The following is a 27,992-nucleotide window of genomic DNA, read 5'->3' on the forward strand; positions in this document are numbered from 1 at the left end:
CCTTATTTGACCAGGTAGAGGTAGATTGACAGACAACACAGCTCTTATGATGAGCCCTTATTTGACCAGGTAGAGGTAGATTGACAGACAACACAGCTCTTATGATGAGCCCTTATTTGAACAGGTAGAGGTAGATTGACGGACAACACAGCTCTTATGATGAGCCCTTATTTGACCAGGTAGATTGACGGACAACACAGCTCTTATGATGAGCCCTTATTTGACCAGGTAGATTGACGGACAACACAGCTCTTATGATGAGCCCTTATTTGACCAGGTAGAGGTAGATTGACGGACAACACAGCTCTTATGATGAGCCCTTATTTGACCAGGTAGAGGTAGATTGACGGACAACACATCTCTTCCATGACCTGTGGAAGAGATGCAAGGGAAAGGAGAGGGATTGAATAATGAGTGGAATGAAAGATGTCCAGACTAGAGCAACATTGAAGGGATACTGCGAGATTTCGAGATCATTGAAGTTAGTGTAACAGAATAGACTTAACGTCCGTCCCCTCGCCCCAACCCGGGCGCGAACCCGGGACCCTCTGTACACAGACAACAGTCACCCCCGAAGCATCGTTACCCATCGCTCCACAAAAGCCGCGGCCCTTGCAGAGCAAAGGGGAACCACTACTTCAAGGTCTCAGAGCAAGTGACGTCACAGATTGAAACGCTATTAGCGCGCACCACCGTTAACTAGCTAGCCATTTCACATCGGTTACATCAGTATACTGTTATCTTAGCGCAATTGCTGAAAGTCTCCAGGTACAGTAACCAGCTCTATTCTATAGCAAGGAAATATACATTCTAACTCCTCCAAACTACTACCTACTACTACCTACCACTACCTACTACTACCTACTACTACCTACTTCCTCATTCTGTCCTGTTGTCGCAACTCTATTTCTTGAACTGCGTTGGTGGTCAGAGCCTGTAAGTAAACTTTTCACTGTATAGTCTTCACCTGTTGTAGTCAGCATTTCACTGTATAGTCTTCACCTGTTGTAGTCAGCATTTCACTGTATAGTCTTCACCTGTTGTATTCAGCATTTCACTGTAAGGTCTACTACACCTGTTGTAGTCAGCATTTCACTGTATAGTCTTCACCTGTTGTAGTCAGCATTTCACTGTATAGTCTTCACCTGTTGTAGTCAGCATTTCACTGTATAGTCTTCACCTGTTGTAGTCAGCATTTCACTGTATAGTCTTCACCTGTTGTAGTCAGCATTTCACTGTATAGTCTTCACCTGTTGTAGTCAGCATTTCACTGTATAGTCTTCACCTGTTGTATTCAGCATTTCACTGTAAGGTCTACTACACCAGTTGTAGTCAGCATTTCACTGTAAGGTCTACTTCACCTGTTGTAGTCAGCATTTCACTGTATAGTCTTCACCTGTTGTAGTCAGCATTTCACTGTATAGTCTTCACCTGTTGTAGTCAGCATTTCACTGTATAGTCTTCACCTGTTGTATTCAGCATTTCACTGTAAGGTCTACTTCACCTGTTGTAGTCAGCATTTCACAGTATAGTCTTCACCTGTTGTAGTCAGCATTTCACTGTATAGTCTTCACCTGTTGTAGTCAGCATTTCACTGTATAGTCTTCACCTGTTGTATTCAGCATTTCACTGTAAGGTCTACTACACCTGTTGTAGTCAGCATTTCACTGTAAGGTCTACTTCACCTGTTGTAGTCAGCATTTCACTGTGAGGTCTACTACACCTGTTGTATTCAGCATTTCACTGTGAGGTCTACTACACCTGTTGTATTCAGCATTTCACTGTAAGGTCTACTACACCTGTTGTATTCAGCATTTCACTGTGAGGTCTACTACACCTGTTGTATTCAGCATTTCACTGTAAGGTCTACTACACCTGTTGTATTCAGCATTTCACTGTGAGGTCTACTACACCTGTTGTATTCAGCATTTCACTGTGAGGTCTACTACACCTGTTGTATTCAGCATTTCACTGTGAGGTCTACTACACCTGTTGTATTCAGCATTTCACTGTGAGGTCTACTACACCTGTTGTATTCAGCATTTCACTGTAAGGTCTACTACACCTGTTGTATTCAGCATTTCACTGTAAGGTCTACTACACCTGTTGTATTCAGCATTTCACTGTATAGTCTTCACCTGTTGTAGTCAGCATTTCACTCTATAGTCTTCACCTGTTGTAGTCAGCATTTCACTGTAAGGTCTACTACACCTGTTGTATTCAGCATTTCACTGTAAGGTCTACTTCACCTGTTGTAGTCAGCATTTCACTGTGAGGTCTACTACACCTGTTGTATTCAGCATTTCACTGTATAGTCTTCACCTGTTGTAGTCAGCATTTCACTGTATAGTCTTCACCTGTTGTAGTCAGCATTTCACTGTATAGTCTTCACCTGTTGTAGTCAGCATTTCACTGTATAGTCTTCACCTGTTGTAGTCAGCATTTCACTGTATAGTCTTCACCTGTTGTAGTCAGCATTTCACTGTAAGGTCTACTACACCTGTTGTATTCAGCATTTCACTGTATAGCCTTCACCTGTTGTAGTCAGCATTTCACTGTAAGGTCTACTACACCTGTTGTATTCAGCATTTCACTGTATAGTCTTCACCTGTTGTAGTCAGCATTTCACTGTAAGGTCTACTTCACCTGTTGTAGTCAGCATTTCACTGTATAGTCTTCACCTGTTGTAGTCAGCATTTCACTGTAAGGTCTACTTCACCTGTTGTAGTCAGCATTTCACTGTAAGGTCTACTACACCTGTTGTATTCAGCATTTCACTGTGAGGTCTACTACACCTGTTGTATTCAGCATTTCACTGTAAGGTCTACTACACCTGTTGTATTCAGCATTTCACTGTATAGTCTTCACCTGTTGTAGTCAGCATTTCACTGTATAGTCTTCACCTGTTGTAGTCAGCATTTCACTGTAAGGTCTACTACACCTGTTTTATTCAGCATTTCACTGTAAGGTCTACTACACCTGTTGTATTCAGCATTTCACTGTAAGGTCTACTACTACACCTGTTGTATTCAGCATTTCACTGTGAGGTCTACTACACCTGTTGTATTCAGCATTTCACTGTGAGGTCTACTACACCTGTTGTATTCAGCATTTCACTGTAAGGTCTACTACACCTGTTGTATTCAGCATTTCACTGTGAGGTCTACTACACCAGTTGTAGTCAGCATTTCACTGTAAGGTCTACTTCACCTGTTGTAGTCAGCATTTCACTGTATAGTCTTCACCTGTTGTAGTCAGCATTTCACTGTATAGTCTTCACCTGTTGTATTCAGCATTTCACTGTAAGGTCTACTTCACCTGTTGTAGTCAGCATTTCACAGTATAGTCTTCACCTGTTGTAGTCAGCATTTCACTGTATAGTCTTCACCTGTTGTAGTCAGCATTTCACTGTATAGTCTTCACCTGTTGTATTCAGCATTTCACTGTAAGGTCTACTACACCTGTTGTAGTCAGCATTTCACTGTAAGGTCTACTTCACCTGTTGTAGTCAGCATTTCACTGTGAGGTCTACTACACCTGTTGTATTCAGCATTTCACTGTAAGGTCTACTACACCTGTTGTATTCAGCATTTCACTGTGAGGTCTACTACACCTGTTGTATTCAGCATTTCACTGTGAGGTCTACTACACCTGTTGTATTCAGCATTTCACTGTGAGGTCTACTACACCTGTTGTATTCAGCATTTCACTGTGAGGTCTACTACACCTGTTGTATTCAGCATTTCACTGTAAGGTCTACTACACCTGTTGTATTCAGCATTTCACTGTAAGGTCTACTACACCTGTTGTATTCAGCATTTCACTGTATAGTCTTCACCTGTTGTAGTCAGCATTTCACTCTATAGTCTTCACCTGTTGTAGTCAGCATTTCACTGTAAGGTCTACTACACCTGTTGTATTCAGCATTTCACTGTAAGGTCTACTTCACCTGTTGTAGTCAGCATTTCACTGTGAGGTCTACTACACCTGTTGTATTCAGCATTTCACTGTATAGTCTTCACCTGTTGTAGTCAGCATTTCACTGTATAGTCTTCACCTGTTGTAGTCAGCATTTCACTGTATAGTCTTCACCTGTTGTAGTCAGCATTTCACTGTATAGTCTTCACCTGTTGTAGTCAGCATTTCACTGTATAGTCTTCACCTGTTGTAGTCAGCATTTCACTGTAAGGTCTACTACACCTGTTGTATTCAGCATTTCACTGTATAGTCTTCACCTGTTGTAGTCAGCATTTCACTGTAAGGTCTACTACACCTGTTGTATTCAGCATTTCACTGTATAGTCTTCACCTGTTGTAGTCAGCATTTCACTGTAAGGTCTACTTCACCTGTTGTAGTCAGCATTTCACTGTATAGTCTTCACCTGTTGTAGTCAGCATTTCACTGTAAGGTCTACTTCACCTGTTGTAGTCAGCATTTCACTGTAAGGTCTACTACACCTGTTGTATTCAGCATTTCACTGTGAGGTCTACTACACCTGTTGTATTCAGCATTTCACTGTAAGGTCTACTACACCTGTTGTATTCAGCATTTCACTGTATAGTCTTCACCTGTTGTAGTCAGCATTTCACTGTATAGTCTTCACCTGTTGTAGTCAGCATTTCACTGTAAGGTCTACTACACCTGTTTTATTCAGCATTTCACTGTAAGGTCTACTACACCTGTTGTATTCAGCATTTCACTGTAAGGTCTACTACACCTGTTGTATTCAGCATTTCACTGTAAGGTCTACTACACCTGTTGTATTCAGCATTTCACTGTAAGGTCTACTACACCTGTTGTATTCAGCATTTCACTGTAAGGTCTACTACTACACCTGTTGTATTCAGCATTTCACTGTGAGGTCTACTACACCTGTTGTATTCAGCATTTCACTGTAAGGTCTACTACTACACCTGTTGTATTCAGCATTTCACTGTGAGGTCTACTACACCTGTTGTATTCAGCATTTCACTGTGAGGTCTACTACACCTGTTGTATTCAGCATTTCACTGTGAGGTCTACTACACCTGTTGTATTCAGCATTTCACTGTGAGGTCTACTACACCTGTTGTATTCAGCATTTCACTGTAAGGTCTACTACACCTGTTGTATTCAGCATTTCACTGTATAGTCTTCACCTGTTGTAGTCAGCATTTCAATGTATAGTCTTCACCTGTTGTAGTCAGCATTTCACTGTAAGGTCTACTACACCTGTTTTATTCAGCATTTCACTGTAAGGTCTACTACACCTGTTGTATTCAGCATTTCACTGTAAGGTCTACTTCACCTGTTGTAGTCAGCATTTCACTGTGAGGTCTACTACACCTGTTGTATTCAGCATTTCACTGTATAGTCTTCACCTGTTGTAGTCATCATTTCACTGTATAGTCTTCACCTGTTGTAGTCAGCATTTCACTGTATAGTCTTCACCTGTTGTAGTCAGCATTTCACTGTATAGTCTTCACCTGTTGTAGTCAGCATTTCACTGTATAGTCTTCACCTGTTGTAGTCAGCATTTCACTGTATAGTCTTCACCTGTTGTAGTCAGCATTTCACTGTAAAGTCTACTACACCTGTTGTATTCAGCATTTCACTGTATAGTCTTCACCTGTTGTAGTCAGCATTTCACTGTAAGGTCTACTTCACCTGTTGTAGTCAGCATTTCACTGTATAGTCTTCACCTGTTGTAGTCAGCATTTCACTGTAAGGTCTACTTCACCTGTTGTAGTCAGCATTTCACTGTAAGGTCTACTACACCTGTTGTATTCAGCATTTCACTGTAAGGTCTACTACACCTGTTGTATTCAGCATTTCACTGTATAGTCTTCACCTGTTGTAGTCAGCATTTCACTGTAAGGTCTACTTCACCTGTTGTAGTCAGCATTTCACTGTAAGGTCTACTACACCTGTTGTATTCAGCATTTCACTGTAAGGTCTACTACACCTGTTGTATTCAGCATTTCACTGTGAGGTCTACTACACCTGTTGTATTCAGCATTTCACTCTATAGTCTTCACCTGTTGTAGTCAGCATTTCACTGTAAGGTCTACTACACCTGTTGTATTCAGCATTTCACTGTAAGGTCTACTTCACCTGTTGTAGTCAGCATTTCACTGTGAGGTCTACTACACCTGTTGTATTCAGCATTTCACTGTATAGTCTTCACCTGTTGTAGTCAGCATTTCACTGTATAGTCTTCACCTGTTGTAGTCAGCATTTCACTGTATAGTCTTCACCTGTTGTAGTCAGCATTTCACTGTATAGTCTTCACCTGTTGTAGTCAGCATTTCACTGTAAGGTCTACTACACCTGTTGTATTCAGCATTTCACTGTATAGTCTTCACCTGTTGTAGTCAGCATTTCACTGTAAGGTCTACTACACCTGTTGTATTCAGCATTTCACTGTATAGTCTTCACCTGTTGTAGTCAGCATTTCACTGTAAGGTCTACTTCACCTGTTGTAGTCAGCATTTCACTGTATAGTCTTCACCTGTTGTAGTCAGCATTTCACTGTAAGGTCTACTTCACCTGTTGTAGTCAGCATTTCACTGTAAGGTCTACTACACCTGTTGTATTCAGCATTTCACTGTGAGGTCTACTACACCTGTTGTATTCAGCATTTCACTGTAAGGTCTACTACACCTGTTGTATTCAGCATTTCACTGTATAGTCTTCACCTGTTGTAGTCAGCATTTCACTGTATAGTCTTCACCTGTTGTAGTCAGCATTTCACTGTAAGGTCTACTACACCTGTTTTATTCAGCATTTCACTGTAAGGTCTACTACACCTGTTGTATTCAGCATTTCACTGTAAGGTCTACTACACCTGTTGTATTCAGCATTTCACTGTAAGGTCTACTACACCTGTTGTATTCAGCATTTCACTGTAAGGTCTACTACACCTGTTGTATTCAGCATTTCACTGTGAGGTCTACTACACCTGTTGTATTCAGCATTTCACTGTAAGGTCTACCTCACCTGTTGTATTCAGCATTTCACTGTGAGGTCTACTACACCTGTTGTATTCAGCATTTCACTGTGAGGTCTACTATACCTGTTGTATTCAGCATTTCACTGTGAGGTCTACTACACCTGTTGTATTCAGCATTTCACTGTGAGGTCTACTACACCTGTTGTATTCAGCATTTCACTGTGAGGTCTACTACACCTGTTGTATTCAGCATTTCACTGTAAGGTCTACTACACCTGTTGTATTCAGCATTTCACTGTAAGGTCTACTTCACCTGTTGTAGTCAGCATTTCACTGTATAGTCTTCACCTGTTGTAGTCAGCATTTCACTGTATAGTCTTCACCTGTTGTAGTCAGCATTTCACTGTATAGTCTTCACCTGTTGTAGTCAGCATTTCACTGTATAGTCTTCACCTGTTGTAGTCAGCATTTCACTGTAAGGTCTACTACACCTGTTGTATTCAGCATTTCACTGTATAGTCTTCACCTGTTGTAGTCAGCATTTCACTGTAAGGTCTACTACACCTGTTGTATTCAGCATTTCACTGTATAGTCTTCACCTGTTGTAGTCAGCATTTCACTGTAAGGTCTACTTCACCTGTTGTAGTCAGCATTTCACTGTATAGTCTTCACCTGTTGTAGTCAGCATTTCACTGTAAGGTCTACTTCACCTGTTGTAGTCAGCATTTCACTGTAAGGTCTACTACACCTGTTGTATTCAGCATTTCACTGTGAGGTCTACTACACCTGTTGTATTCAGCATTTCACTGTAAGGTCTACTACACCTGTTGTATTCAGCATTTCACTGTATAGTCTTCACCTGTTGTAGTCAGCATTTCACTGTATAGTCTTCACCTGTTGTAGTCAGCATTTCACTGTAAGGTCTACTACACCTGTTTTATTCAGCATTTCACTGTAAGGTCTACTACACCTGTTGTATTCAGCATTTCACTGTAAGGTCTACTACACCTGTTGTATTCAGCATTTCACTGTAAGGTCTACTACACCTGTTGTATTCAGCATTTCACTGTAAGGTCTACTACACCTGTTGTATTCAGCATTTCACTGTAAGGTCTACTACTACACCTGTTGTATTCAGCATTTCACTGTGAGGTCTACTACACCTGTTGTATTCAGCATTTCACTGTAAGGTCTACTACTACACCTGTTGTATTCAGCATTTCACTGTGAGGTCTACTACACCTGTTGTATTCAGCATTTCACTGTGAGGTCTACTACACCTGTTGTATTCAGCATTTCACTGTGAGGTCTACTACACCTGTTGTATTCAGCATTTCACTGTGAGGTCTACTACACCTGTTGTATTCAGCATTTCACTGTAAGGTCTACTACACCTGTTGTATTCAGCATTTCACTGTATAGTCTTCACCTGTTGTAGTCAGCATTTCAATGTATAGTCTTCACCTGTTGTAGTCAGCATTTCACTGTAAGGTCTACTACACCTGTTTTATTCAGCATTTCACTGTAAGGTCTACTACACCTGTTGTATTCAGCATTTCACTGTAAGGTCTACTTCACCTGTTGTAGTCAGCATTTCACTGTGAGGTCTACTACACCTGTTGTATTCAGCATTTCACTGTATAGTCTTCACCTGTTGTAGTCAGCATTTCACTGTATAGTCTTCACCTGTTGTAGTCAGCATTTCACTGTATAGTCTTCACCTGTTGTAGTCAGCATTTCACTGTATAGTCTTCACCTGTTGTAGTCAGCATTTCACTGTATAGTCTTCACCTGTTGTAGTCAGCATTTCACTGTAAGGTCTACTACACCTGTTGTATTCAGCATTTCACTGTATAGTCTTCACCTGTTGTAGTCAGCATTTCACTGTAAAGTCTACTACACCTGTTGTATTCAGCATTTCACTGTATAGTCTTCACCTGTTGTAGTCAGCATTTCACTGTAAGGTCTACTTCACCTGTTGTAGTCAGCATTTCACTGTATAGTCTTCACCTGTTGTAGTCAGCATTTCACTGTAAGGTCTACTTCACCTGTTGTAGTCAGCATTTCACTGTAAGGTCTACTACACCTGTTGTATTCAGCATTTCACTGTAAGGTCTACTACACCTGTTGTATTCAGCATTTCACTGTATAGTCTTCACCTGTTGTAGTCAGCATTTCACTGTAAGGTCTACTTCACCTGTTGTAGTCAGCATTTCACTGTAAGGTCTACTACACCTGTTGTATTCAGCATTTCACTGTAAGGTCTACTACACCTGTTGTATTCAGCATTTCACTGTGAGGTCTACTACACCTGTTGTATTCAGCATTTCACTCTATAGTCTTCACCTGTTGTAGTCAGCATTTCACTGTAAGGTCTACTACACCTGTTGTATTCAGCATTTCACTGTAAGGTCTACTTCACCTGTTGTAGTCAGCATTTCACTGTGAGGTCTACTACACCTGTTGTATTCAGCATTTCACTGTATAGTCTTCACCTGTTGTAGTCAGCATTTCACTGTATAGTCTTCACCTGTTGTAGTCAGCATTTCACTGTATAGTCTTCACCTGTTGTAGTCAGCATTTCACTGTATAGTCTTCACCTGTTGTAGTCAGCATTTCACTGTATAGTCTTCACCTGTTGTAGTCAGCATTTCACTGTAAGGTCTACTACACCTGTTGTATTCAGCATTTCACTGTATAGTCTTCACCTGTTGTAGTCAGCATTTCACTGTAAGGTCTACTACACCTGTTGTATTCAGCATTTCACTGTATAGTCTTCACCTGTTGTAGTCAGCATTTCACTGTAAGGTCTACTTCACCTGTTGTAGTCAGCATTTCACTGTATAGTCTTCACCTGTTGTAGTCAGCATTTCACTGTAAGGTCTACTTCACCTGTTGTAGTCAGCATTTCACTGTAAGGTCTACTACACCTGTTGTATTCAGCATTTCACTGTGAGGTCTACTACACCTGTTGTATTCAGCATTTCACTGTAAGGTCTACTACACCTGTTGTATTCAGCATTTCACTGTATAGTCTTCACCTGTTGTAGTCAGCATTTCACTGTATAGTCTTCACCTGTTGTAGTCAGCATTTCACTGTAAGGTCTACTACACCTGTTTTATTCAGCATTTCACTGTAAGGTCTACTACACCTGTTGTATTCAGCATTTCACTGTAAGGTCTACTACACCTGTTGTATTCAGCATTTCACTGTAAGGTCTACTACACCTGTTGTATTCAGCATTTCACTGTAAGGTCTACTACACCTGTTGTATTCAGCATTTCACTGTGAGGTCTACTACACCTGTTGTATTCAGCATTTCACTGTAAGGTCTACCTCACCTGTTGTATTCAGCATTTCACTGTGAGGTCTACTACACCTGTTGTATTCAGCATTTCACTGTGAGGTCTACTATACCTGTTGTATTCAGCATTTCACTGTGAGGTCTACTACACCTGTTGTATTCAGCATTTCACTGTGAGGTCTACTACACCTGTTGTATTCAGCATTTCACTGTGAGGTCTACTACACCTGTTGTATTCAGCATTTCACTGTAAGGTCTACTACACCTGTTGTATTCAGCATTTCACTGTGAGGTCTACTACACCTGTTGTATTCAGCATTTCACTGTAAGGTCTACTACACCTGTTGTATTCAGCATTTCACTGTGAGGTCTACTACACCTGTTGTATTCAGCATTTCACTGTGAGGTTTACTACACCTGTTGTATTCAGCATTTCACTGTGAGGTCTACTACACCTGTTGTATTCAGCATTTCACTGTAAGGTCTACTACACCTGTTGTATTCAGCATTTCACTGTGAGGTCTACTACACCTGTTGTATTCAGCATTTCACTGTGAGGTCTACTACACCTGTTGTATTCTGCGCATGTGACAAACACAATTTGATTTGTAAATACTCCCATAATGACAAAGCAAAAATAGGTTTTTAGACATTTCGAAAAAGCTGAAATATCACATTGAGTCTTGAGTCTTCTTGGGTATGATGCTACAACCTTGGCACACCTGTATTTGGGGAATTTCTTCCATTATTCTCTGCAGACCTTCTCAAGCTCTGTCAAGTTGGATGGGGAGCGTCACTGCACAGCTATTTTCAGGTCTCTCCAGAGATGTTCGATCAGGTTCAAGTCCGGGCTCTGGCTGGGCCACTCAAGGACATTCAGAGACTTGTCCCGAAGCCACTCCTGCTTTGTCTTGGCTGTGTGCTTAGGGTGGTTCTCCTGTTGGAAGGTGAACCTTCGCCCCAGTCTGAGGTCTGGAGCAGGTTTTCATCAAGGATCTCTCTGTACTTTGCTCCGTTCATCTTTCCCTCCATCCTGATTAGTTTCCCAGTCCCTGAAAAACATCCCCACAGCATGATGCTGCCACCACCATGCTTCACCGTAGGGATGGTGCCAGGTTTCCTCCAGACGTGACGCCAATAACCATAAACTCATGCGCGCACACGAAATTGCAGCAGTTGCCTATATACCCTTATAGTCTCTCTCTCTCTCTCTCTCTCTCTCTCTCTCTCTCTCTCTCTCTCTCTCTATCTCTCTCTCTATCTATCTATCTATCTATCTATCTAGGAGTCAGTAGCAGAGAGTAGAGAGAGGAGGACGATATACGCATTAACCCAATGATAAATATAAGGGCTGGACATGCAAATACATGAAATCAGATAAATGAAAAGGCCTTTTCTTTCCCATCATCAAGCCTCGCTTTGCTTTACACACACCCACACACATGGGGTCAGTCACACAGACAGCCAGACAGCTCTGTACTGAAGGACACAGTAGGATGCTGAAGAATTAGTCAGCTTCCTGTAGTGCTGGCCCAAGGCTCTGTGTGTGTGTGAGAGAGAGAGAGAGACCGAGAGAGAGACTATGAGCTTTTACGATAAACCTGGATTTTCACTGAGTGAATCATATAAAAGTGGTGAAGGTCCTTCTGAAAAAAAGTAAAAGACAATCATCTCTAAACATTTTGTGGTATATAAAGACCTGACGCTGACTTCAGGCTACTAAACTACCAAGCTTGGACAGGACAGAGGTGTGAAGTGAGAGGTGTGAAAGCCCTTGGCAGCAGAGCATCACAGCCCCACTAACAGAGGAGCACACAGCCCAGCTAACAGAGGACCAGACAGCCCCACCCCCTGGCTTCCCCCTGTGCAGAAGTCATCACAGAATAGTACCCTTTAAATATGAAAAACAGCACTGCACGGAGTACAGAACAATACGCTTCCCAGTTAACAGAGGAGCACACAGCCCAGCTAACAGAGGACTACACAGCCCAGCTAACAGAGGACCACACAGCCCAGCTAACAGAGGAGCACACAGCCCAGCTAACAGAGGAGCACACAGCCCAGCTAACAGAGGACCACACAGCCCAGACAACAGAGGAACACACAACAGAGGACCACACAGGACCACACAACCCAGGACCACACAGCCCAGACAACACAGGACCACACAACCCAGACAACACAGGACCCACCAACCCAACTGCCCCCCTGTCAACCCTCCGATCCCCACTGAGGACAGACAACACAGGACCACACAGCCCAGACAACACAGGACCCACCAACCCAACTGCCCCCCTGTCAACCCTCCGATCCCCACTGAGGACAGACAACACAGGACCACACAGCACAGACAACACAGGACCCACCAACCCAACTGCCCCCCTGTCAACCCTCCGATCCCCACTGAGGACAGACAAAAGCCAAAGCTTCTCATAGATTCTAAAATGGGAAATACATTGATGAGAAGAAATACTAAACTCTGCTGCCTTAGCAGTCGACGTGACCTGGATCTGCTGTGTAAGGAGCGACTAGGGTCCTCCTAGCCACATCATCATTCACACCGGAACAAATTACCTTGGAAAGGGTAGCCACAGCACTCAAGGGAGTGATTGAAAAAGCCTCTTCCACATTCCCAACTCAAGAGTGGTTATCTCCAACAGGCTACCACAAAAATAGTTTCACCGTTGCCACCATACAGCGGGTAAATGCAACCATTTGGAAAGCCTCTATTACCAGGTACACCTCTACAAAGTGACTGTCACATTTGCCAGGACTCTGAAAGACATCACACTCAACCTAGTCAATGTCCAGACCTAAACCCAATTGAGATGTTGTGGCAGGACATGAAACGAGTAGTTCATTGTATGGATGATTCTACAATGTTTATTTTATGGTGCAAAAAAAACATTCACCTGATGTCACAAGAACATTCCCAGAACATATTTAGTCTGTTCTTTGTGGCTAGGTGTGGAGCTAGCAACCCACCTCGACAACATCCGGTGAAAATTGCAGAGCGCGAAATTCAAATGACAGAAATAGTCATATTCAACATTCATGAAAATACAAGTGTAATAGATAAGAAAAAAGCTTAACTTCTTGTTAATCCAGCCGCTGTGTCAGATTTCAAAAAGGCTTTACGGCGAAAGCACACCATGTGATTATCTGAGGACAGCACCCCACATACAAAAGCATTAAAAAAAATTCAACCAGTCAGAAATAGCGAGAAAATAAATGCCTTACCTTTGATGATCTTCATCTGTCGGCACTCCAAAAGGTCCTTTTGTTCGATAAAGTCCTTTATATCCATAAAAACTCAGTTTAGCTGGCACGCTTCATTCAATAATCCCCTGGTTTCCCTCCTTCAAAATGCATACACAATGAATCACAAATTTTACCAATAAACTTATCCAAACAAGTCAAACAACGTTTATAATCAAACCTCAGGTACCCTAATATGTAAATAAATGATACAATTTAAGATGGGGAATCGCTATTGTCTTTACCAGAGATAAACAAGATGAACGCGCTCTCATCCACGCGCATGAAAACACTACAGCCAAAATGGGAGCCACCTAGAAAAACTACAAATTCTAGCTAATTTTTCCAAAAACAAGCCTGAAACTCTCTAAAGACTGTTGACATCTAGTGGAAGCCCTAGGAACTGCAGTACTGGGAGTTTTCCCTTCATATTAAACAGGAAAACAGTGGGAGGCTGAACATATTTTGCGGGGGATGGTTTGACCTCGGGTTTTTTGCCTGCCATATCACTTGTGTTATAATCACAGACATAATGTTAACAGTTTTAGAAACTTTACAGTATTTTCTATCCACATCTACTAGTAATATGCATATCCTAGCTTCTGGGCCTGAGTAACAGGCAGTTTACTTTGGGCACACTTTTCATCCAGACATCAAAATGCTGCCCCCTAGCCCAAAGAGGTTATTAAAGGTTCCCAGCATGTTTCTTTAGGTTATGGGAACATTGTGGGGATATGCCAAGAAAGAGGTTCCCAAAATTGTCCAGGTGTGTTGACATTCAAATAATGTTTGTATCAGGGTACACAAAACATTCCTTTTATGTTGCAAGAATGTTGACAGAACAGACTGAATTATTTAATTAGGTAACAGTGTGTGGTCCATTACAAGAAATAGGTTCCCAAAACACAAAATGTGCTCACTTGTGATAACTTTCATAAAATGTTTAAGTTGGGTTGCACAGGATATTCTTATAATGATTGTAAGAAAGTTGACAGAACACCTGGTCTAAGTTCTTTAAAGGTTCCCAGTACATTTAATTACGTTATGGGAGTTGTCTGGGATATCATAAAAGCTGGTCTAAGTTCTTTAAAGGTTCCCAGTACATTTAATTACGTTATGGGAGTTGTCTAGGATACCATAACACCTGGTCTAAGTTCTTTAAAGGTTCCCAGTACATTTAATTACATTATGGGAGTTGTCTAGGATACCATAACACCTGGTCCAAGTTCTTTAAAGGTTCCCAGTACATTTAATTACGTTATGGGAGTTGTCTAGGATACCATAAAAGCTGGAGCAATGACATTTCAGTAAATAAACACCTGTTTACAGAGAATGGCAGTTCTAAATGAATTGTTTACACGATTAAATGTTTGATTTGTTACATTCAATAATTCAGTAATGATCAATCATACATTTTTTAAATCGGCAGTAAGAAACTGCTAGCCGTTGGCTGCTAACAGCTGGGAACAGCTAGCTAACTGGCAAGCACAAAAACAATAAACAATTTGAGTACAAACCCACAGAAATCGGACGAAATATGACAGTGGACGAAAATGACAGTCAAAGAGGAGAATAATTATTGTCAAGGATAATTTTTTATTATTATTTAAATAGATGCATACTAAAACAAAATAAATGTGAAACATTGTGAAATGAAGAAATTGATTAAAATTGTAGAAGTGAACACTGGAATTAAGCAATTAACTATGCAAATGAGAAAAATCTGTGTTCATTAAGGAAATAGACGCCAGGCTACTAATAGAAGCCTGTTGTGTTCAGTGATTTAAGCAAAGCGAAAAAGCGCAGGGATATTAATTGAAGTTTTACGGTATTTACATAGGTTGCACAGAACATTCCCACAACGTTGCACAATCTTCCACAATTTCCAAATAAGTCTGTTTTTTGATGACGTTCATACTATATTTGTTTTATTGTTTATAACATAATATTCCATTTCATATTCACGCAATAAACATTTCACCTTGTCTCGGAGGTCCTCGGGAACATTTCACAAACATTTCAACAATGTTATATTTAAGTTTGACCTAATATTACCACAACATTCTCAGCATGCAAATGTGTAGCTCCTTAAAAAAGCAGATTGGAATACAGCCCCATTATGTTTGTCTCCAGATTTAATGGTAATTCATATAGAGACACATGGCATTTTAATGGTAATTCATATAGAGACACATGGCATTTTAATGGTAATTCATATAGAGACACATGGCATTTTAATGGTAATTCATATATAGAGACACATGGCATTTTAATGGTAATTCATATAGAGACACATGGCATTTTAATGGTAATTAATATAGAGAAACGTGGCATTTTAATGGTAATTCATATAGAGACACGTGGCATTTTAATGGTAATTAATATAGAGACACATGGCATTTTAATGGTAATTCATATAGAGACACGTGGCATTTTAATGGTAATTCATATAGAGACACGTGGCATTTTAATGGTAATTCATATAGAGACACATGGCATTTTAATGGTAATTCATATAGAGACACATGGCATTTTAATGGTAATTCATATAGAGACACATGGCATTTTAATGGTAATTCATATAGAGACACATGGCATTTTAATGGTAATTCATATAGAGACACATGGCATTTTAATGGTAATTCATATAGAGACACATGGCATTTTAATGGTAATTCATATAGAGACACATGGCATTTTAATGGTAATTCATATAGAGACACATGGCATTTTAATGGTAATTCATATAGAGACACATGGCATTTTAATGGTAATTCATATAGAGACACGTGGCATTTTAATGGTAATTCATATAGAGACACGTGGCATTTTAATGGTAATTAATATAGAGACACGTGGCATTTTAATGGTAATTCATATAGAGACACGTGGCATTTTAATGGTAATTCATATAGAGACACGTGGCATTTGAATGGTAATTCATATAGAGACACATGGCATTTTAATGGTAATTCATATAGAGACACGTGGCATTTTAATGGTAATTCATATAGAGACACGTGGCATTTTAATGGTAATTAATATAGAGACACGTGGCATTTTAATGGTAATTCATATAGAGACACGTGGCATTTTAATGGTAATTCATATAGAGACACGTGGCATTTGAATGGTAATTCATATAGAGACACATGGCATTTTAATGGTAATTCATATAGAGACACGTGGCATTTTAATTGTAATTCATATAGAGACACGTGGCATTTTAATTGTAATTCATATAGAGACACGTGGCATTTTAATGGTAATTAATATAGAGACACATGGCACTTTAATGGTAATTCATATAGAGACACGTGGCATTTTAATGGTAATTCATATAGAGACACGTGGCATTTTAATGGTAATTCATATAGAGACACGTGGCATTTTAAAGGTAATTCATATAGAGACACATGGCATTTTAATGGTAATTCATATAGAGACACAGCATTTTAATGGTAATTCATATAGAGACACATGACATTTTAATGGTAATTCATATAGAGACACATGGCATTTTAATGGTAATTCATATAGAGACACGTGGCATTTTAATGGTAATTCATATAGCGACACGTTGCATTTTAATGGTAATTCATATAGAGACACGTGCATTTTAATGGTAATTCATATAGCGACACGTTGCATTTTAATGGTAATTCATATAGAGACACGTGGCATTTTAATGGTAATTCATATAGAGACACGTTGCATTTTAATGGTAATTCATATAGCGACACTTGGCATTTTAATGGTAATTCATATAGAGACACGTGGCATTTTAATGGTAATTCATATAGAGACACGTGGCATTTTAATGGTAATTAATATAGAGACACATGGCATTTTAAATTAATTGAAATGCATGATGGTGATAGTTTGTACTGTTTCCTTTGCGCTTCATTGAAGTACTTATAACCGTGTTATAATGTCCCACCATAATATTAGGATTGTTTGTTGCTTGTTAATCTCAATATTTTGAAGAAGTACATTTCACCCCCCCCTCCCCCAATTCCGTGTTTCCACACAACTTCGTGTATAGATGTAGAGTGAGTTTCCTGTAAACGATATATATTATATTCTTTCTTTTAGCCAGGTAAATACTGATTTTCTTATTATCTGCTAAACCATTACAACTATAACTAGCTGTAGTTATTTCACCACTTACCATACATCGTGTAAAATGACTTCCATTGTCACGTTCTGACCATAGTTCTGTTATCTTATTCTTTGTTTTAGTATGGACAGGGCGTGAGTTGGGGTGGGCAGTCTGTTTGTTTTTCTATGTTGGGGTTTTGAGTTCAGCCTAGTATGGTTCTCAATCAGAGGAAGGTGTCGTTAGTTGTCTCTGATTGAGAATCATACTTAGGTAGCCTGGGTTTCACTTTTGGTTTGTGGGTGTTTGTTTCCGTGTGAGTGTTTGGGCCACACGGTACTGTTTCGGTTTTCTTTTTGTTCACATCATTTATTGTTTTGTATTTCAGTGTTCGTTTTGAATAAATCATCATGAACACTTACCACGCTTTGGTCCGATCCTTCTTCCACCTCTGAATGCCGTTACAACCATAAAGTACCATGCTAATCAAGCTGCTAGTCATAGCTGTATCCGAGATGTACAATGCATCTATCTGTCCTCCGTTGTCCCTCCCCTATGAAAGTCTCCCCCTATCCTGAGGAAAGCCCTATCACCCCCATCCCAGAATAGCACGTTTTGCACCTTCGTCACGGGGTGCATGACACCCCACCTGTCCCAAACTTAACCACGTTAAGGTCTCCAGCCTAAAACTAAAGGTCTGAGAAGGGAGGTACGTTAAGTCCCAGAAAGGAGGTTTAGTTTATAGAAGTAAAACATCAACAGAACAAAACGGAAGAAAAGTAGAAGTAGAACAAAACGGAAGAAAAGTAGAAGTAGAACAAAACGGAAGAAAAGTAGAAGTAGAACAAAACGGAAGAAAAGTAGAAGTAGAACAAACGGAAGAAAGTAGAAGTAGAACAAAACGGAAGAAAAGTAGAAGTAGAACAAAACGGAAGAAAAGTAGAAGTAGAACAAAACGGAAGGAAAGTAGAAGTAGAACAAAACGGAAGGAAAGTAGAAGTAGAACAAAACGGAAGAAAAGTAGAAGTAGAACAAAACGGAAGAAAAGTAGAAGTAGAACAAAACGGAAGAAAAGTAGAAGTAGAACAAAACGGAAGAAAAGTAGAAGTAGAACAAAACGGAAGAAAAGTAGAAGTAGAACAAACGGAAGAAAAGTAGAAGTAGAACAAAACGGAAGAAAAGTAGAAGTAGAACAAACGGAAGAAAAGTAGAAGTAGAACAAACGGAAGAAAAGTAGAAGTAGAACAAAACGGAAGAAAAGTAGAAGTAGAACAAAACGGAAGAAAATAGGAAACTGGCAAGAAAAGAGATCATCACTAACAATTCGAAACAATAAACACATAAACTAATCATGACACTCAATATCAACAAAACAATAACACAGAAACCAGCCATGACACTCAATATCAACAAAACAATAACACAGAAACCAGCCATGACACTCAATATCAACAAAACAATAACACAGAAACCAGCCATGACACTCAATATCAGTAAAACAATAACACAGAAACCAGCCATGACACTCAATATCAACAAAACAATAACACAGAAACCAGCCATGACACTCAATATCAACAAAACAATAACACAGAAACCAGCCATGACACTCAATATCAACAAAACAATAACACAGAAACCAGCCATGACACTCAATATCAGTAAAACAATAACACAGAAACCAGCCATGACACTCAATATCAGTAAAACAATAACACAGAAACCAGCCATGACACTCAATATCAACAGAACAATAACACAGAAACCAGCCATGACACTCAATATCAGTAAAACAATAACACAGGATCCACTCAAAACGAGTCCTTCCCTAAACACATTCATTCTGGTAATTTGGCCAATAACCACTATATAACGAGGATAGACCAGATGTTAACCACTATAACGAGGATAGACCAGATGTTAACCACTATAACGAGGATAGACCAGATGTTAACCACTATAACGAGGATAGACCAGATGTTAACCACTATAACGAGGATAGACCAGATGTTAACCACTATAACGAGGATAGACCAGATGTTAACCACTATAACGAAGATAGACCAGATGTTAACCACTATAACGAGGATAGACCAGATGTTCACCACTATAACGAGGATAGACCAGATGTTAACCACTATAACGAGGGTAGACCAGATGTTAACCAATAACCACCATAACGAGGATAGACCAGATGTTAACCACTATAACGAGGATAGACCAGATGTTAACCACCATAACGAGGATAGACCAGATGTTAACCACTATAACGAGGATAGACCAGATGTTAACCACCATAACAAGGATAGACCAGATGTTAACCACCATAACAAGGATAGACCAGATGTTAACCACTATAACCACTATAACGAGGAGACCAGATGTTAACCACCATAACGAGGAGACCAGATGTTAACCACCATAATGAGGATAGACCAGATGTTAACCACTATAACGAGGATAGACCAGATGTTAACCACTATAACGAGGATAGACCAGATGTTAACCACCATAACAAGGATAGACCAGATGTTAACCACTATAACCACTATAACGAGGAGACCAGATGTTAACCACCATAATGAGGATAGACCAGATGTTAACCACTATAACGAGGATAGACCAGATGTTAACCACTATAACGAGGATAGACCAGATGTTAACCACTATAACGAGGATAGACCAGATTTTAACCACTATAACGAGGATAGACCAGATGTTAACCACTATAACGAGGATAGACCAGATGTTAACCACCATAACGAGGATAGACCAGATGTTAACCACCATAACAAGGATAGACCAGATGTTAACCACTATAACGAGGATAGACCAGATGTTATCCACTATAACGAGGATAGACCAGATGTTAACCACCATAACGAGGATAGACCAGATGTTAACCACCATAAACCACTTAAAATGGAAACCACAAACCCTAGAAACCTCATTAAACCTCAAACACAGTATAATTTGCATTTCCTGCTGGCACAGGGAAATTCTCTGTGACAACAGAGTGATCAAATCAAGATAGCACACCTCAACAACAACAAACAAAAACTAGGTTCACATTTAAAAATGTTCCCGGGGCCTGACTACGTGGAAATTACAATTCATCAGTCCGATTAGTTCAGAAGATGCAGAAAAAGAATAAGCGATTCGTTCTGTAAAAAACGAAAATGTCTAGCATAAAAAACATGCACAGGAAAGGACAACAGTTCACTGCTGGCACCTCGTGTTCCTTTAACAATGATGATTCATTATACACAGTCAATGAACATTCACATCCTCTTCAGTTATTTTAACAATGAGAGCGGCTTGATTATATACTACATGCACTGCCAATAGTCTAGTCTAAACCATCAGCCATAATATAGACTACCTCATACCATTATTATAGGAGTAAGGCTGTTTATAGGAGTCGGCTATATATATATATATAGGCGTCGGCTATATTTATAGGCGTCGGCTATATTTATAGGAGTAGGCTATATTTATAGGACTAGGCTATATTTATAGGACTCGGCTATATTTATAGGACTAGGCTATATTTATAGGAGTAGGCTATATTTATAGGAGTAGCCTATATTTATAGGAGTAGGCTATATTTAGTATGCTATATTTATAGGAGTAGGCTATATTTATAGGCGTCGGCTATATTTATAGGAGTCGGCTATATTTATAGGAGTAGCCTATATTTATAGGAGTAGCCTATATTTATAGGACTAGGCTATATTTATAGGAGTAGGCTATATTTATAGGAGTAGGCTATATTTATAGGAGTAGGCTATATTTAGTATGCTATATTTATAGGAGTCGGCTATATTTATAGGAGTAGCCTATATTTAGTATGCTATATTTATAGGAGTAGGCTATATTTATAGGAGTAGGCTATATTTATAGGAGTAGGCTATATTTACAGGAGTCGGCTATATTTACAGGAGTCGGCTATATTTACAGGAGTCGGCTATATTTATAGGAGTAGCCTATATTTATAGGAGTAGGCTATATTTAGTATGCTATATTTATAGGAGTAGCCTATATTTATAGGAGTAGGCTATATTTAGTATGCTATATTTATAGGAGTAGCCTATATTTAGTATGCTATATTTATAGGAGTAGCCTATATTTATAGGAGTAGGCTATATTTAGTATGCTATATTTATAGGAGTAGGCTATATTTATAGGAGTAGGCTATTTATAGGAGTAGGCTATATTTAGTAGGCTATATTTAGTAGGCTATATTTATAGGAGACGGCTATATTTATAGGAGTAGCCTATATTTATAGGAGTAGGCTATATTTAGTATGCTATATTTATAGGAGTAGGCTATATTTATAGGAGTAGGCTATATTTATAGGAGTAGCCTATATTTAGTATGCTATATTTATAGGAGTTGGCTTTATTTAGTATGCTATATTTATAGGAAGAGCCTATGTTTATAGGAGTAGGCTATATTTAGTATGCTATATTTATAGGAGTCGGCTATATTTATAGGAGTAGGCTATATTTATAGGAGTAGGCTATTTAGTCGGCTATATTTATAGGAGTAGGCTATATTTATAGGCGTCGGCTATATTTATAGGAGTAGGCTATATTTATAGGAGTAGGCTATATTTAGTCGGCTATATTTATAGGAGTAGGCTATATTTATAGGAGTAGGCTATTTAGACGGCTATATTTATAGGAGTAGGCTATATTTGTAGAACTAGGCTATATTTATAGGAGTAGGCTATATTTATAGGAGTAGGCTATATTTATAGGAGTAGGCTATATTTAGTCGGCTATATTTATAGGAGTAGACTATATTTAGTCAGCTATATTTATCGGAGTCGGCTATATTTATAGGACTAGGCTATATTTATAGGACTAGGCTATATTTATAGGACTAGGCTATATTTAGTCGGCTATATTTATAGGAGTAGACTATATTTATAGGAGTAGGCTATATTTATAGGAGTAGGCTATATTTATAGGAGTAGGCTATATTTATAGGAGTAGGCTATATTTATAGGAGTAGGCTATATTTATAGGAGTAGGGGTAATTGGGGGTAATTGTTTCTATTCGTTCATTTTATCATATGTCTGCCAGCTGCAATGGGCTACATTTCCATCTCACTGTGCACAATGTATAGGCCTGATTGGCAGTAATCTATTAACCATAATCTGTCAATTTCTACATTGGGCTCTACACTTAACCACCTGGAAGAGAAGAGTTGGACAGGGAAGGAGGAGCCAGGGAACAGTAGGCCTGCAATTTTGGGTGTTCATTAACAGCCTTGGTGAAAAGTATTCTGTTGTATAAAGGAAGGCCTACTGTGGGTACCCTGAAGTGGGGAAAGGGGACCCTACGTTTAGTTACAAAAAAAAGAAGCTGAATAATTATGGTTTGATTCTGCATTACTACTAAAAACTGAGCTATAACTTTCAAGCATTATGTTTCTCGAAAGAAAATGTTAAAATCCAACAAAACAAAATGTAATATTCTATCGTGTACGTTGTCAGAATTGGCGAATCGTGGCAGTCCACCATTAAATAATAACCTGGACTGTTTATGATGTAAACAGCAAAACATGACCTTCTATGTGTTCATGTTTGGTTCAGCAGATATGACAGAAAATACACTGTGTGGTTATGGTGGAGTGGAAAATACACTGTGTGGAAAATACACTGTGTGGTTATGGTGGAGTGGAAAATACACTGTGTGGAAAATACACTGTGTGGTTATGGTGGAGTGGAAAATACACTGTGTGGAAAATACACTGTGTAGTTATGGTGGAGTGGAAAATACACTGTGCGGTTATGGTGGAGTGGAAAATACACTGTGTGGAAAATACACTGTGTGGTTATGGTGGAGTGGAAAATACACTGTGTGGAAAATACACTGTGTAGTTATGGTGGAGTGGAAAATACACTTTGTGGAAAATACACTGTGTGGTTATGGTGGAGTGGAAAATACACTGTGTGGAAAATACACTGTGTAGTTATGGTGGAGTGGAAAATACACTGTGTGGTTATGGTGGAGTGGAAAATACACTGTGTAGAAAATACACTGTGTAGTTATGGTGGAGTGGAAAATACACTGTGTGGTTATGGTGGAGTGGAAAATACACTGTGTGGAAAATACACTGTGTGGTTATGGTGGAGTGGAAAATACACTGTGTGGTTATGGTGGAGTGGAAAATACACTGTGCGGTTTTGGTGGAGTGGAAAATACACTGTGTGGAAAATACACTGTGTAGTTATGGTGGAGTGGAAAATACACTGTGCGGTTATGGTGGAGTGGAAAATACACTGTGTAGTTATGGTGGAGTGGAAAATACACTGTGTAGTTATGGTGGAGTGGAAAATACACTGTGTGGAAAATACACTGTGTGGTTATGGTGGAGTGGAAAATACACTGTGTGGAAAATACACTGTGTAGTTATGGTGGAGTGGAAAATACACTGTGCGGTTATGGTGGAGTGGAAAATACACTGTGTAGTTATGGTGGAGTGGAAAATACACTGTGTAGTTATGGTGGAGTGGAAAATACACTGTGTGGTTATGGTGGAGTGGAAAATACACTGTGTGGTTATGGTGGAGTGGAAAATACACTGTGTGGTTTGGGTGGAGTGGAAAATACACTGTGTGGAAAATACACTGTAGTTATGGTGGAGTGGAAAATACACTGTGTGGTTATGGTGGAGTGGAAAATACACAGTGTGGAAAATACACTGTGTGGTTATGGTGGAGTGGAAAATACACTGTGTGGTTATGGTGGAGTGGAAAATACACTGTGTGGTTATGGTGGAGTGGAAAATACACTGTGTGGTTATGGTGGAGTGGAAAATACACTGTGTGGTTATGGTGGAGTGGAAAATACACTGTGTGGTTATGGTGGAGTGGAAAATACACTGTGTGGTTATGGTGGAGTGGAAAATACACTGTGTGGTTATGGTGGAGTGGAAAATACACTGTGTGGTTATGGTGGAGTGGAAAATACCCGCCACGGCCATCTGAAAATGTACAAGTGTACCAAGTTTCATGCTTTTATGGAAAAGTGAACGTTATCACCTAAAGAGAAAACACATCAAACACAGATCAATGCAGCAGATTACAGACGGTTATGGAAGCTAAACGTCTGGAAAACAGAGTCAATATTTCCACTATAAACAGACTATTAGCAGCTGGGGGAATCTGTTTTGATGTAATATCTTTCAAACATGTATGAATGAAAATGATGATCTGATTTGACAAAATGTATTTGTTTGTTTTTACTTTGAAAGAAATATATTTTTCCCAAAATAAACATACCCTGGGTTACGTCCCAAATGCCACCCTATCCCCTATATAGTGCACTACTTTAGACCAGACCCCTATGTCACCCTATTCCCTATATAGTGCACTACTTTAGACCAGACCCCTATGTCACCCTATTCCCTATATAGTGCACTACTTTAGACCAGACCCCTATGCCACCCTATCCCCTATATAGTGCACTACTTTAGACCAGAGCCCTATGCCACCGTATTCCCTATATAGTGCACTACTTTAGACCAGAGCCCTATGCCACCCTAATTCCCTATATAGTGCACTACTTTAGACCAGACCCCTATGCCACCCTAATTCCCTACATAGTGCACTACTTTAGACCAGAACCCTATGCCACCGTATTCCCTACATAGTGCACTACTTTAGACCAGAGCCCTATGCCACCCTAATTCCCTACATAGTGCACTACTTTAGACCAGAACCCTATGCCACCCTAATTCCCTATATAGTGCACTACTTTAGACCAGACCCCTATGCCACCCTAATTCCCTACATAGTGCACTACTTTAGACCAGAACCCTATGCCACCGTATTCCCTATATAGTGCACTACTTTAGACCAGAACCCTATGCCACCGTATTCCCTACATAGTGCACTACTTTAGACCAGAACCCTATGCCACCCTAATTCCCTATATAGTGCACTACTTTAGACCAGACCCCTATGTCACCCTATTCCCTATATAGTGCACTACTTTAGACCAGACCCCTATGTCACCCTATTCCCTATATAGTGCACTACTTTAGACCAGAACCCTATGCCACCCTAATTCCCTATATAGTGCACTACTTTAGACCAGAACCCTATGCCACCGTATTCCCTACATAGTGCACTACTTTAGACCAGAACCCTATGCCACCCTATTCCCTATATAGTGCACTACTTTAGACCAGACCCCTATGTCACCCTATTCCCTATATAGTGCACTACTTTAGACCAGACCCCTATGTCACCCTATTCCCTATATAGTGCACTACTTTAGACCAGAACCCTATGCCACCGTATTCCCTACATAGTGCACTACTTTAGACCAGAACCCTATGCCACCGTATTCCCTACATAGTGCACTACTTTAGACCAGAACCCTATGCCACCCTAATTCCCTATATAGTGCACTACTGTTATGACATTATGTTGCTCTGGCCAAAAGTAGTCCACTAAGGTATAGAGTGCCATCTGATATCAGATGTGCTCCTGGACACAACATATGACTGAATGGCATTAGAGTTCACAACGTTCCACCATTTTAATTCTCTAAAAGCCTTGTTTTATAAGAGTCAATAGTCCACTGATAACAGACTCTATTGGCAGCTGTTCAAAACACCCTGGACTTTGTCCCAAATGGCACCCTATTCCCTACGTAGTGCACTGCTTTTGACCACCAAGGCCCCATGGGGAATAGGGTGCCATTTGGAACACTACTGGACGTAAACAGACTCTATTATGCAGCTGCTCAAAACATCCTATTCCTCCATCCATCTTGAATTATGCATTATTATTAAATAAACCTCTGGCTAAATTAGTGCACAATATGTTAGTGTACCTTAAGCTATACACGTGAGTATACAAAACATTAAGAACACCTTTCCATGACACAGACTGACCAGGTGAATCCAGGTGAAAGCTTTAATCCCTTATTGATGTCAGGTGTTAAATCCACTTCAAATCATTTGTAGATGAAAGGAAGGAGACAGGTTGCAAAAGGATTTTGAGACCATTGAGACATAGATTGTGTATGTGTGCCAGTCAGCGAGTGAATGGGCAGGACACTTATTTGTAAGTGTCCCTGACTTTGAACGAGGTAGTAAGTGCCAGGGGCACCAGTTTGTGTCAAGAACTACAACGCTTCTGTTTTTTTTGGGGGGGGGGGTTGTCGTGTGTATCAGTTTGCCCTGTGTATCAGTTTGCCGTGTGTATCAGTTTGCCCTGTGTATCAGTTTGCTGTGTGTATCAGTTTGCCCTGTGTATCAGTTTGCCCTGTGTATCAGTTTGCCCTGTGTATCAGTTTGTCGTGTGTATCAGTTTGCCCTGTGTATCAGTTTGCCCTGTGTATCAGTTTGCCCTGTGTATCAGTTTGCTGTGTGTATCAGTTTGCCCTGTGTATCAGTTTGCCCTGTGTATCAGTTTGCCCTGTGTATCAGTTTGCCCTGTGTATCAGTTTGCTGTGTGTATCAGTTTGCCGTGTGTATCAGTTTGCCGTGTGTATCAGTTTGCCGTGTGTATCAGTTTGCCCTGTGTATCAGTTTGCCCTGTGTATCAGTTTGCTGTGTGTATCAGTTTGCTGTGTGTATCAGTTTGTCGTGTGTATCAAGAATGGTCCACCACCCAAAAAGGGCATCCAGCCAACTTGACACAACTGTGGGAAGCATTGGAGTCAACATGGGCCAGCATCCCTGTGGTACACTTTCGACACCTTGTAGAGTCCAAACTCAGTCATTTTACCTCTACTGCAGTAGGACATTTCAGTACTCTTTCCACCCCTGTCAATCGGTGGCCTTGAAGTAGTGGCTTTCCTTGTTCTGAGGCCTTGAAGTAGTGGCTTTCCTTGTTCTGAGGCCTTGAAGTAGTGGTTTTCCTTGTTCTGAGGCCTTGAAGTAGTGGCTTTCCTTGTTCTGAGGCCTTGAAGTAGTGGCTTTCCTTGTTCTGCAAGAGACGCAGCTTTTGAGGAGTGGCAGATGACGATGCTTCGTGGGTGGCAGTTGTCGTTGTGTTCAGAGGGTCCCTGGTTCGAGTCCAGGATGGGGCAAGGAGAGAGCAATGCTGTGATATATACATTTACATGTATTGTTGTCTCTACCTTCTTGCCCTTTGTGCTGTTGTCTCTACCTTCTTGTACTTTGCGCTGTTGTCTGTACCCAGTAATGTTTGTACCATGTTTTGTGCTGCTACCATGTTGTGCTGCTACCATGCTGTGTTGCTACCATGTTGTGCTTCTACCATGCTGTGCTGCTACCATGCTGTGTTGCTACCATGCTGTGTTGCTACCATGCTGTGTTGCTACCATGCTGTGCTGCTACCATACTGTGCTGCTACCATGCTGTGCTGCTACCATGCTGTGTTGCTAACATGCTGTGTTGCTAACATG

The 27,992-nt window shown here is 40.1% G+C and overlaps 1 protein-coding gene across 1 annotated transcript in view; it reads left to right on the forward strand.

Annotated features, from left to right (window-relative positions):
- Positions 1 to 27,992, forward strand: part of ak5 (adenylate kinase 5) — a 218,641-nt gene that overhangs the window by 129,367 nt on the left and 61,282 nt on the right. The window lies entirely within an intron of this gene.

The sequence above is a fragment of the Oncorhynchus kisutch genome, linkage group LG27, assembly GCF_002021735.2.
Source record: "Oncorhynchus kisutch isolate 150728-3 linkage group LG27, Okis_V2, whole genome shotgun sequence".
NCBI lineage: Eukaryota > Metazoa > Chordata > Actinopteri > Salmoniformes > Salmonidae > Oncorhynchus > Oncorhynchus kisutch.